General features: G+C 50.5%; 2 long non-coding RNA genes across 2 annotated transcripts; both read left to right on the top strand.

Annotated features, from left to right (window-relative positions):
• The first annotated feature begins 280 nt into the window (after positions 1 to 280).
• On the top strand, positions 281 to 3,823 carry LOC131485763 (uncharacterized). Its single transcript, XR_009249000.1, has 3 exons — positions 281 to 628; positions 1,091 to 1,173; positions 2,402 to 3,823. It is a non-coding gene; the product is annotated as an uncharacterized LOC131485763 (long non-coding RNA).
• Positions 3,824 to 4,269: 446 nt separating this feature from the next.
• On the top strand, positions 4,270 to 6,331 carry LOC131485762 (uncharacterized). The gene is made up of 2 exons (XR_009248999.1): positions 4,270 to 5,176; positions 6,149 to 6,331. It is a non-coding gene; the product is annotated as an uncharacterized LOC131485762 (long non-coding RNA).
• Positions 6,332 to 12,523: the final 6,192 nt, after the last annotated feature.

The following is a 12,523-nucleotide window of genomic DNA, read 5'->3' as shown; positions in this document are numbered from 1 at the left end:
TCTGAAGGGGGAGAGGCCTGTGGGGGCAGAGCGGGCATGGAATCGTCCCACTCTGGCCCGGAGATCTCTGGACAAAGCTAAATCACCGTTTGCAAAGAGGGTCCTTGGATTTGTCGAAACGTAAGCAGCTTTCACCAAATAGGGGTTTGAGGAGCTGAGATGGTGTGAATCAGAAACACGAGGCTGATGTTTGTCTCCATCCTCGTGGGGGTTTGGCAGGCTCTGAGTTCCCTTGGCAGGCGGGATTCGGCCTCCGTCAAAACCTGGAGGTCTGGCAGAATAGTGTGGACCTTCCGGTCAGGCCAGGCCTCCCTTCCTGCCGTTCAAATCCCAGTCCCAGCCTCTTGCGGCTTCTGGCTTCTCCTGCTACCTCTCCCGGCCCTTGAGCCCCGAGGACAGAACAGCAGGAGGCGTCCGCGCAGCCCCGTCCCCGGCAGAGAAAGACGGCACAGAGGATGATTTCCTGGAGCCCAGTCAAGGAGCAGTTCCCTGGTGCCAGGAAACCCAGCGACGGAAACTGTGGCTGCGGGACCCATCCACGGGACGTGCTGTCGGGAATAAGCCCGGAGTGAGGAGGAGTGCGGCCGAACAGAAGGGCCAGACCTGCCCCGGGGGCGCCGACCAGGAGGTGACCTCTGCCGGATTCCTTTAAGACCGTGGAATGTAATTCTGAGAAAAAGCGGCTTTCGGGCAGACTGGGTTCATCAGGCTTTTCTCTAATTGCACACCTTCTCAGAGCCTTCACTCTTCGAGGTGAAGTCCAAGGTGGGAGCAAGGGCTGTAGCAGATTCAGGCTCATCTGACAGAGGAGCACAGTGCTGGGCATTTTGTGGGACTGCTGTTCTACGGGGACGCACCGGAAGGAAGGCGTGCCAGTGTCCCTGCAAGTGTCAGGACACAAGCTCCGTGACGCGGGGATCTCATCTGCTTTACCCGTGTCCCCAGAGTCCAGTACAATGTCTGGCACAGTAAAGAGTGGATCAATCAATCAATCGATGTGTGCAGGGCTCTCTGCTTTCTTCGTTCTTGTTTCTTTCCCTTCCTGCTAAGCCATGTCTTCCCAACCTTCCTTCTTGTTCTTCCTTCCAAGTGTTTACTGTGACAAGCTCTGTGCCGATCCCGGGGACACATTAGTGAAAGAAAACAGGCCTGCTGTGTGCTCACTAATCGCGGGTGAGTAGCTGGAGAAGGTGACAGAGGGGGGGATGGGGTGGGGGCTGCCCAGACCCCCTCACGGCAGGCTGGTGGCTGGCTCGTCTGGGGCAGACCTCGGTCTCCTCCTTGCTTCCTTTGATACCCTTAACATCCCATTGTCCCGAGGTCCCAGATACCCCAGACCCGGCAAAGTAGGCCAGTAGCCCCTCACGGCTCCCCCAGTTTTCCTTGCCTGCTGCTGCAGGAACAAGCCACTGGCCTGTGAACTCTGCGAGAGCATGGCCACATCAGTCATGCTCCCCAGGGCACCTCCAGGTCTGGCTGGGACCTGGCACTAAGGAACGTGGGACGAGAGATGAGGCCCCGGGGATGAGGCTGGTTTAAAGCAAAGGCCCACAGCCAGAGGTGAGAGGGAAACAAAAGGGGCAGGGGATGTTCTGGGACGTTCTGGGACGTTCTGGGACGTTCTGGAGTTCCCGGCCACAGACGCAGCTCTGGGGATCCAGATGCCTCTCCTGTGAGGGCCGCAGGATGTCCTTCCTAGCCTTAGTCTCTCCCGTCCCTTATTGATCCCCAAGGCTGCAGCTCAGTCGGTGCCCTTCTTTCTCCTTTCCTCATCAACTCTTCTTCCGGGGATCCAGAAAGGTCTATTGGCCCCTTAGGGAGCTTTGCAGGTGCCATCCAGGAAGAGCGGTGTTGTTACTCTGAAGGGAGAAAGCTCGTGTGGGTTTAAGGTAACCCCAGCTTGCTCCCTATTGGCTGAATGCTTCGGGTCTTAGAGAATCACAGGGGGTCCCTGGGGCCGTTCCTAATCCCCTGTCTGCCCTTAGTGCCTGCATCTGGTGGTGACAGTGTTTGGTTTATCAGGTAGATGATGCAGCTCCCCTTGCTGGATTCAGGGCAAGGATCTGAAAGTGTGGGGAAGGTCAACGTTGTCTTAAGCTAAGTGTGAAATCTGCTTCAGACCACAGTGAGGTGATTATGAGAGATGTGGTTTGAGAGGGCTTCCCCCAGGACTGAGCCGACACGAGGTTCAGGGCGCTGGGCTAGCCCTTGTACTTAGGCTCCATACAATCCTGCAAGGGGCGGCTGGGGGGGGGGGTTGCTGCCCACTTTACAGATGAAGAAACTGAGTCCCAGTGAACAAACGTGACACGTCCAATTTGCTGAAATGGGGTGTGAAATCAGGAATGGCAAATCTGAAGCCAAGGTGACTTTCAGACCACCCTCTGCCTCCTGTGATCAGAACGATGTGTGCCTGCTGAGGCAGCCTCCCTTGGGAACCTTGGTGACGGAAGGGGAAGGCCCAGAGGAGAGTATGACCAAAAGGCCATGTGGTGAGGAGAGAGGAGTAAAGTTACTCCTTCGTTCATTCAGATAATACTGAGCATCTACTGTGACTGAAATGCCGGAGATCCAGCAAAGCCATACCCAGCTCTTGGCCTTGGAGACTCAGTAGGTGAGTCAGATATTTTTCAAGTATTACACAGAAAGTATAAATCGCATCCGTGGGCAGTTCTCTGAAGGAGAAATACAAGACACTAAGAGAGATTCTGAGAGGGCTGTGGCATGGTCAAGGGGATCATCAAGGTGGCTTCCTTGAGGAAGGAATGCTTTAACTGAGATCTCAGATAAGAGAAGGAATCAGCAAAGTGAGTGTGAGTGTGGAAGGGGAGGAGCAGGAAATGTTTCAGAGAGTCAAAAACACATGCAAAGTCCCTGTGGCAGGAGACATCTTGGTGCTCTCTGGAGACAGAGAGCAAAGGGTCAGGGTGAGGTCCTGAAGTTAGAGCATAGGAAGCCAATGAAATATCTCAAGCAAAGGAGGGGACATGATTCTATTTAAGTTTGGAAAAAGATTCCCCTGACTCCTGTGTAGGAGGATTTGCTTCCTCTTAACCACTGAGAGCAGGCTTGGCAAGAAGGGACTGGGAACCAATGGGCAAGTCAATTTCTTTGGCCAGGCTTCAGTTTCCCCTCTCCATAGCGAGTTTGGCTTCAGCAGTTGATCATTTTCACCTAGAGCAGATGTTCTGCCGGCCTTCCTCACTCCCTGAGCTGTCTCTCAACAAGACACTGAGTACCATTTACTATGAACCCTTCAAAAGTGAGTTTCCATGTGCACATGGACACATATCTGTAAACCCCTGGAAAGCAGAGAGGAACTGCTGTCTTGGGAGCACCATGCAGTGCTATCTACGAAACCTAAATGCGCTGGGGTGCGCAGATTCTACCACTTGGCATCGACTTTCGAGAACTACCTGCAGTGGGCAAAAGAAGAGTGTGGGTGGGTGTTCATGTTAACATTGTTTATGAACAATGCAAACCCTGGAGTCTGGACTTGGCAACCGGTAAAGACTAGGGCACACGCCCAGTATGGGATACTAAGTAGCCATTAAAAGAACTAAGTGGAAACTTTGGGTGCTCAACGGGCAAATCTCCGAAGCATTGTGATGGATGAAAAAAGCAAGTTGTAGAAAGATACATTGTGCAGCGCTAAGGATAGAAATGCCCCCTTCCCTCCCCCAACCCGGCCCCTAGGCTTTACTATGAGCTTCTCTGTAACACATAACACCATACAAAGAACAGAGATTTGCAAGAGAAATAATTGACACTAGGGGTTGCCTCTGGAGTGGATCAGGATTGGAGGTACCGGCCTTCCCAGCAATATTCTACTCTTTTTAAATTTTTTTTTTTTCCAACGTTTTTTATTTATTTTTGGGACAGAGAGAGACAGAGCATGAACGGGGGAGGGGCAGAGAGAGAGGGAGACACAGAATCGGAAACAGGCTCCAGGCTCCGAGCCATCAGCCCAGAGCCTGACGCGGGGCTCGAACTCACGGACCGCGAGATCGTGACCTGGCTGAAGTCGGACGCTTAACCGACTGCGCCACCCAGGCGCCCCTATTCTACTCTTTTTAAAAAGAAGGATGCATTGGGACACCTGGCTGGCTCAGTCGGTTAAGCGTCCGACTCTTGATTTCAGGTTCTCTTGGTTTCACAGTTCGTGAGATCGAGCCCCGCGTCGGGCTCTGCGCTGACAGGGTGCAGCTTGCTTGGGATTCTCTCTCTCTCTCCCTCTCTCTCTCTGCCCCTGCCCTGCTTGTACTCTCTCTCTCTCAAAAATAAATAAATAAACTTAAAAAAAAGAAGGGTGCATTTATAGGTTTCTATGTAACTTAAAAGTGCTTAAAAAAATAACATAGGGCTCTTGAACATGCTCGGGGAAAATATTGACTAGATTTGCTGCTGCAAAGGGGTGGCTTCCTGTTTCCCGTGTTCTATATTTGATTGTCTTTACATTGTTCAGAACGAGAATATATTTACACATTCGTGGTGCAATAACACAAGGAAAAATGAAGCAGTTCTTCTAATTTAGTCTTCTCTAGCTCCTTAGCCAGGAGCGCTCGGGGGGGAACTGAGGCCCAGAAACCCATGTGACTGCAAGCCAGCCTGCAGTGAGTCAGTGAGTGAGGGAAGAAAAGGCCATCCCAGAGCCTGCTGAGTCACGTGATGCCGAACACAGCAAACTGGCTTGTTTTGCAACCCAGGCAGGCCCTTTAACCACAAGCCTGCTGGCCGGCCCCATGCAGGGGCGGGGGGCGGGGGGGCGGTGTAGGGGGAGAGTGGAGACGATGCCAGTAGTCTCCCTCCATGAGTCATGCTCCTTCCCGCAATAGTTAGGGGAGGATGTGGAGACGATGGGCTGGGGACTAGAGTCCACTGCCTTTAGACCCTGCCGGGCTGGGTGCCCCAGAGGGTGACGGGCCCCGGGGCCCTTGGGGAAGTCCCAAAGGGGCTGCTGCTCCCCTGTGTAGATTAATAGAAGCACGGACGTTTGCATCAGACCACCGCTGTGAGTGCCTGCGTGGTGACCAAAAGGACGAGGGCTTTCGGGGGCTTTCGCTGACCACTGAGAGCCTGTGTATGTGCAGGCCACTGTGCTCATGGGCCAGGAGAATTCCTAAGGCAGGGTTTGCTGGCTCTTTTCTACAGAGGAGGAAACTGAGCCTCCGTGGAGGTAAGTGACTTGTCCAAGGTGTAAGGTCCAAGCTGCAAAGTGGCTGCAATGGGATTCGAAATCAGATGTGGCTGAATTCAAAGCCCAGATGGCTTTCATTGCCCTCTGTTGCTTCCAGAAAGGCGTGTGCTCACAGGTATGTGCCCTTGGAAGCCACTCCTCACGGGTCACACTCCTGGGTTTGCTTGTGGAAAGGAAGGTCGGGTAGGGGAAGTGGGAAATCCTCCGAGGTGGCAGCAAGAACCTGGCACTTCTGAGCACTTACTTCTCTGGCCAGGTGCTGGACTGAGTGCTTTACTTTCATGGGCTCCTTAGTCCCTTCAACACCTGGAAAAACAGGTGTCTTTGCTCTAAGGACGGGCACACTGAGGCTCAGGGAGTGAAATGACTAACTGCACAGCTAGTGAGACGAGGCAGAGTTCGAAACGGGGTCTGTCCGATTCCAAAACCTCCCCTCCGTACTTACCCATAAGCCCTTTCCCCCTGCAGACATATGAGGCCCAGGTCTCAGTTCTCCCTTTGCTCCGCAGTCTGATCCTTGTCCACCAAGCAAGTCCTCTTTCGTGCTCAACACCCCATGGGGCATCACCTCCTCCAGGAAGCCTTCCTCAGCTCCAAAGCAAGGCGTTCTCACGGTGCCCCCACAGCTCCCTGACCACACGTGTCTTTATTACCCGTGGTTTTGTGACTCTTCCTACTTGTCTTTCCAGAGGACCGTGAGCTCTTAGGGTAGAGATGATGTGATCGTGCATTTTATGTGTCAACTTGACAGGGCTAAGGGATGCCAGTGAAGCACTTGTAGGTGTGTCTGTGAGGGTATCTCTGGAAAAGATTAGCAGAATCAGTAGACAGGGTAACGAAGATGGGGCGGGGGGCGTGATCCAACCTGTCGAGGCCCCGACCAGAAGGAAAAGGCAGCGTGAGGGTGACTTTGTCTCCACTTGAGCTGAGACGTCCATCTTACCCTCTCAGACCTCGGAGCTCCTGGCTCTTGGGCTTTCCAGCTCCCAGTGGGGCTTCTCAGACCTTCGGCCTTCGGCTGAATCTCACCACCCTCTTCCCGGCTACTCCAGCTTGTAGATGGCAGCTTGCGGGATTTCTCAGCCTTGGCAATCACATCAGCCAGCTCCTAGAATAAATTTTGTCTTACATGCACATCTCTGTAGTCTGTTAGTTCTGTTTCTCTGGAGGACCCGGACTAATACAGATCGTATCATGTTCACCAACAACCTCTAACACCCTTTGGTCATATTTTCCATCCAAGGCTAGGGCAGTGGTTATGCCGTGAGCTTCATCAACCCATAGATCTGTGTTCGAATCTGGTCTGGGTGGTGTTGTGTCAATAACTTGACTTCTCTCCATTCCGTCTACAAAATGGAGATTCTAATGTTTACTTCTCAGTGGCAGTGGAGGGCTTGAGTGAGACGTTTACGGAGAGGGCTGAACACGGTGCCTGACGCACAGAGTGCATTAACATCAGTAGCCTCCCAGCCTAGCCCGGTCAGAGGTCAGCAGATGACGGGCTGGGAGGAAATATGGCTGTCCTTCGGTGTGGCTGCCCCCAGGCCGGGGTGAGGACCGTATTCCAAGCTCTGAGTGATGCCCGTCGTTTATGATGCCTTCCTCTGAACAGATCATTCCTTATTTCCCAGAGGGGGGTGATTTACGCCCAAATTTACAGACGCAGAAAAGGAGTGAGAAGGTGAGCTGAATCGACCTGTAAACCAAAATTCACATACAAGTAATATGAAGAATAAACAAGTGTTTAAAAAATGTTCACTCTCCTTCTTTTTTTAATGTTTATTTTTATTTTGGACAGACAGCACAAGCAGGGGAAGGGGGAGGGGCAGAGAGAGATTGGGGACAGAGGATCTGCAGTGGGGTCTGACCGAAGAGAGCCCGATGCGGGGCTCGAACCCGCAAACTGCCGAGACTGTGACCTGAGCCCGAGTCAGAGGCTCAACCGACTGAGCCACCCCGGCGCCCCCAAAAATGTTCATTCTTAATTCTGTCCAAGGGAATTACAATAACTTACATCAATCACCTAAGGAAAAAAAAATTATGTAATGATGCCCGATTCTAGTGAGGTTGGGTCGAAAAATCATATACACAAACACTGCTTGTGACCATCCAAATTCTTACAAACTTCAGGGATGATGTGACCCTGGTATTTATCCCGAGAAAAGAATGTTGAAGGAAGGAATAGGGATAAGCAGAGATGTTTGCTGCATCAGAGTCTATCGGGGCAAGCACCTGGGTAACCCTCAGAGGATCATTTACAGGGGACTGGTAGGTGAAGCGGGGACATCAGTGGACTTGTCAACAGTGTCAGTGATGCAGGTCTCGTTGAAACACGCTAGATGTTTGTTACACAATTACCAGGAAAGTAAAATGTGACCTGGAATTTACTCTGCGAAAGCAAGAGTGTCATGTTTGGGTAAATGTGAGCGAGGGCAGGGAGGCAAAAAGAGAGTCGTTGTGGCGGGGGTGGGGGAGGGGCTGTGGGTGGCTTCAGATGTTGTTGTTCAATTGAGTCACTATTTCTGGGGCACACTATAAGTGGCCGGGAACAGTCCCCTCACCCTGGGATTTCATACCCAGATTCCTTCCTGCCAAGCTGCCCAGCCTCTCTCTGGCTTTCCGGCAGCCAGATCACCCCAGCAGGCCAATACCGCTTCTGTGCTAGCCTCAAGGTGCAAACACACGTAATGGCCTCTTGTCTGGCCTCCGAAAGAGAACTGGTCTTCACCAGGGACTTCCAGGAAGCCAAAGCACTCCAATCTGGACTGGAAGCTTCTCCCTTGAGGTGCTTTCCGGCACTGGTCAGCAGGGGCTGGTCTTGCAAAATGGCTCCTGAGAGCACTTTCCATAGAGGCAAAGAGCCCTGCACGGGAGGGAGGCTGCGTGAGTCCTAATGGGGGCTGATGGGAGTCCCATTAAGTTAGGACTTTCACCGCCCAAGAAGCACACGTGGGAGTCATGCACTTTTGCCCACAGGACCATTTCGAACTTTAGACAAAGCCAAGTCATGGATGAAACCATTTCTATCCGGACGGAACTCCAGAGGGACCCTCAGAGCGGGAGGGAAAGTGCTCAGCTCCCCAGCAGCCTTCTTCCCAGGATCCTCTTTGGTCTGGCTGATGCCCATCAGTGTCAGATGCAGGCCCTGCCCCTGCTGCCACAGGTCTCTGTCACAGACGGCCTCTGCCTGTGCCCAGCTGCAGACGACAGGCATCCATTCCCAGTCAACCCCGACCCTGCCCCAAATCCTGGTCTTCCAACCTGCATGACCAAGTAGCTGGAGACTGATTTGCCTTCATTGCCTGCCTGCCTTCCTTCTTCCTTTCCTTCCTTCCTTCCTTCCTTCCTTCCTTCCTTCCTTCCCTTCCTTCCTTCCTTCCTTCCTTCTTTCCTGCCTTCCTGCCTGCCTGCCTTCCTGCCTTCCTGTGTGCCTGCCTTCCTGCCTGCCTGCCTGCCTTCTTCCTTCCTCCTGCCTGCCTTCTTGCCTGCCTTCCTGCCTGCCTGTTTTCTTTCTTTCCTTCTTCCTTCCTTCCTTCTTCCTTCCTTCCTTCTTCTTTCCTGCCTTCCTGCCTTCATTCCTTCCTTCCTTCTTCCTTCCTTCCTTCCTTCCTTCCTTCCTTCCTTCCTTCCTTCCTTCCTCTCTCTTTCCCCTTCCTTCCTTCCTTCCTTCCTTCCTTCCTTCCTTCCTTCCTCTCTCTTTCCCCTTCCTTCCTTCCTTCTTCCTTCCTTCCTTCTTCTTTCCTGCCTTCCTGCCTCATTCCTTCCTTCCTTCTTCCTTCCTTCCTTCCTTCCTTCCTTCCTTCCTTCCTTCCTCTCTCTTTCCCCTTCCTTCCTTCCTTCCTTCCTTCCTTCCTTCCTTCCTTCCCTTCCTTCCATTTATTATCTGTTTTTCAACCATTAAGTACCACCTATTCTATGCCAGGCATTATTCTAGGCCCTGAGGGTTATGACAAGACAGCAGTGGCCCTGGGTATGAATAATAAACGAGTGAATAATAAAAAGCCAACAAGTTCTAGAAAAGAAACCCAACTGAGTGTTGTTTTCTGTTGGAGGACAATAGGTAGGAGCAAGTGGGGGCAGACCTGCATTGCCTCGAGTGGCCATTGGAGGCCTTTCTGAGGAGACAGGAGAAAAAGCCAGCCATACAAGACGCAGGCAAAGCGTCCTCGAGGCAGCGGTAACAGCTGAGCACAGGCCTCAGGTGGGGGCTGCGTGTGCTCTAGACATCCCACCGGGCCCCCTCACCCTCCTTCCTTTTCTGTCCGTCTGCCTCGCCTTCCCAATCTCGCCGATGACTTGATGTCTGTCCCATTTTGGCTCCTGGCTCACTTCGTCTGAGCCAGGCCTGTGTCTTCCTGACTCTTGTCTTCCCCCACCCGAGTGGCTCAGGGCGCCCGAGTCGGCACTGCCCTTTCTCAGCCGTCGTCTCCCGTCCCGAGTGCCGGTGCCGTCTCTCTCCCTTTCTCGCTCTGTCTCCACTGACTTCAGCTCCGTCTATCTCCCCTGTCCCACTCCTCTGCCACATCTCTCCTGTTCCAGAGCAGAGGCCACCGCGAAGCCCGTCTGACTGATATTGCTACTGACAGCTAAAGCCCCGAAATCTTCCCACAGGGCATCTCTGGGAGGTGTTAAGCTGGCAGTGTTTTGTCTGCACCCAGAGAAAGACAGGGGTTTTTTAAACAAATATATACATTCTCCGAATCCCAGCGATTGTATTTCTCCATTGATCCGTTATGACGTTGAGTAAGTGTAAAGCTTCCCTGGTGCCTGCGGGGGGGATTACAGAATGAGCAGGCTGTGCTGGGGAAGGAGAGTGAGGGCAGCGGAAATTGTCCCAGTGGGGGCCGGGGCTCGCCTGGGCTCTGAGGACCTGACAAAGGGGCTAATTTGTGGAAGGGAGAGAGATTACTTCTTGCTGGGGGAGTCACAGGAAGCCTGGTGATGCCCGAGTATCACCCCTTCAGTAGAGCCTTGCTGACCGCCTCCCCAGCCCCACGGGGGGGGAGGGGGGGTGACAGACAGCTAGCTCCCCTCTTTGTTTCCACTTGGCTGTGTTGGGATATCTAGCACAGTGCCTGGGAACTCTGACAGGCCTTTATCTGCCACAGATTCCTCTTCCCCCACTGGACCGTGAACTTGGTGGAAACAGCGACCAAGAGGAGCTCCGGGTCCCCAGCGGCCGTCCCCCCCAGCCCGTATCCCGTCTGGCAGGGCCAGTTTCCAGTGAAACGCTCATTCGGGGGTCTCTGCAGGTGAACACATGGCAGATGGCACTTAGTGGACTTGGGAAAACGCCTCCAGTTTCCCCCATCTCTGAAATAAAGGGGTCAGTGAACCGTGCAGTCACAGTGCTTGGAACACGGTGAAAATGCTGGGTAATGTGACCTCCTGTGACTCTTAGGAGCGTCACCTTTGTATCACTGCCATCAGGGGACACCGTCGCCCTCTCCAGGCTGGGCGCCATGCAGATGATTGGCCACAGAATCCTTGTGAGCTGCGTTATGAAAGGATAGAAGACGGTGGTTTCTGGTGCAAAAGGCTAGTCGTGGCCTGTGTGAGCTCTTTCTTTCTTTCTTTTCTTTCTTTCTTTTTTATTTCTTTCTTTCTCTTTCTTTCTTTCTTTCTTTCTTTCTCTTTCTTCTTTCTCTTTCTTTTCTTTCTTTCTTTCTTTTTCTTCTTCTTTCTTTCTTTCTTTCTTTCTCTTTCTTTCTTTCTTTCTCTTTCTTTCTTTCTTTCTTCTCTTCTTCTTTCTTTCTTTCTTCTTTCTTTCTTTCTTTCTCTTTCTTTCTTTCTTTCTCTTTCTTTCTTTCTTTTTTATTTCTTTCTTTCTTTCTTTCTTTCTCTTTCTTTCTTTCTTTCTTTCTTTTTCTTTCTTTCTTTCTTTCTCTTTCTTTCTTTCTTTCTCTTTCTTTCTTTCTCTTTCTCTTCTTTCTTTCTCTTTCTTTCTCTTTCTTTCTTTCTTTCTCTTTCTTTCTTTCTTTCTCTTTCTTTCTTTCTCTTTCTTTCTTTCTTCTTTCTCTTTCTTTCTTTCTCTTTCTTTCTTTCTTTCTTTCTCTTTCTTTCTTTCTTTCTCTTTCTTTCTTTCTTTCTTTCTCTTTCTTTCTTTCTCTCTTTCTTTCTTTCTTTCTTTTTTCTTTCTTTCTTTCTTTCTTTCTTTCTCTTTCTTTCTCTTCTTTCTTTTTCTTTCTTTCTTTCTTTCTTTCTTTCTTTCTTTCTTTCTTTCTCTTTCTTTCTTTCTTTCTCTTTCTTTCTTTCTTTCTTTCTCTTTCTTTCTTTCTCTTTCTTTCTTTCTTTTCTTTCTCTTTCTTTCTCTTTCTTTCTTTCTTTCTTTCTCTTTCTTTCCTTTATCTAATTTCTTTCTTTCTTTCTTTCTTCTTCTTTCTTTCTTTCTTTCTTTTTTCTTTCTTTCTTTCTTCTTCTTTCTTTCTTTCTTTCTTTCTTTCTAAATTCCTCCCAACTATGTTCTTTTACACCCCTGTGTCCCTGCCGTGAGATATTTGAAGATTTCAGGGACCAGAGCTTGGTCACATCAGAGTGTTAACTCTTCTCTTTTCTCTCTGTGTGTCTGCTCTGTCTGGAAAGATCTTTCTGTGGTGAGGCTTCTCCCCTACGTCCAGGTTGGCTCAGTGCCTGATTCCAGGCCCTCACAGGCCTTGGACCGAGCTAGGCAACCCCCTTCAAATTTCCCTACCTGCTCAGTCCCTGCTTTGTCTGCTCATTTGAGCAGTGTTTTGGGGGTGCTCAATTTATTTTATTCCAGAACTTTTTACCACTTCTCTGTGAGTCTTACCTTCCCCAGGATAGAATGGGAGTATCTTATAGCTTAAATGCCAAGATGAAGTGAGATGGTGACTGAGATACATTGTGTCTCAACAGTCAGCAAATCTCAGCGCTCTGTCCTCACCTGAGTGTGAACTCTCCAAGGGCAAAAGCTCTCAGACTCACCTTCAGAGATTTACAACTGGGACGTCCAATATGGTAGCCGTGGACCACGTGCGGCCGGTGAGCACTTGAACTGTGGCTAGTCCGGCCGAGCTGAGCTGCAGGTGTGAAATGCACCCTGGGTTTTGAAAGCCTAGGATGAAAAGAAAGATGTCAAATTACGGGTGAATGTTTTTATCCTGACGACATGTTGAAATGATCATACGTTGGATATACGGAGTTAAGATAAAGTAAATGACGATGTTTGTAAATAGTATTTATATTTTGTATGAAAATAAATATGTGACGTATATTAAAAGACTTACGCCATTCCATAACAACAATAATTATTAAAGAATGTAATTATTACATAAATTGACTTCATTGGTTCTTTTAATTTTATTT

Source organism: Neofelis nebulosa, chromosome 9, assembly GCF_028018385.1.
Source record: "Neofelis nebulosa isolate mNeoNeb1 chromosome 9, mNeoNeb1.pri, whole genome shotgun sequence".
NCBI classification, from domain to species: Eukaryota; Metazoa; Chordata; class Mammalia; order Carnivora; family Felidae; genus Neofelis; species Neofelis nebulosa.
This window is presented reverse-complemented; position numbering and strand designations above follow the sequence as displayed.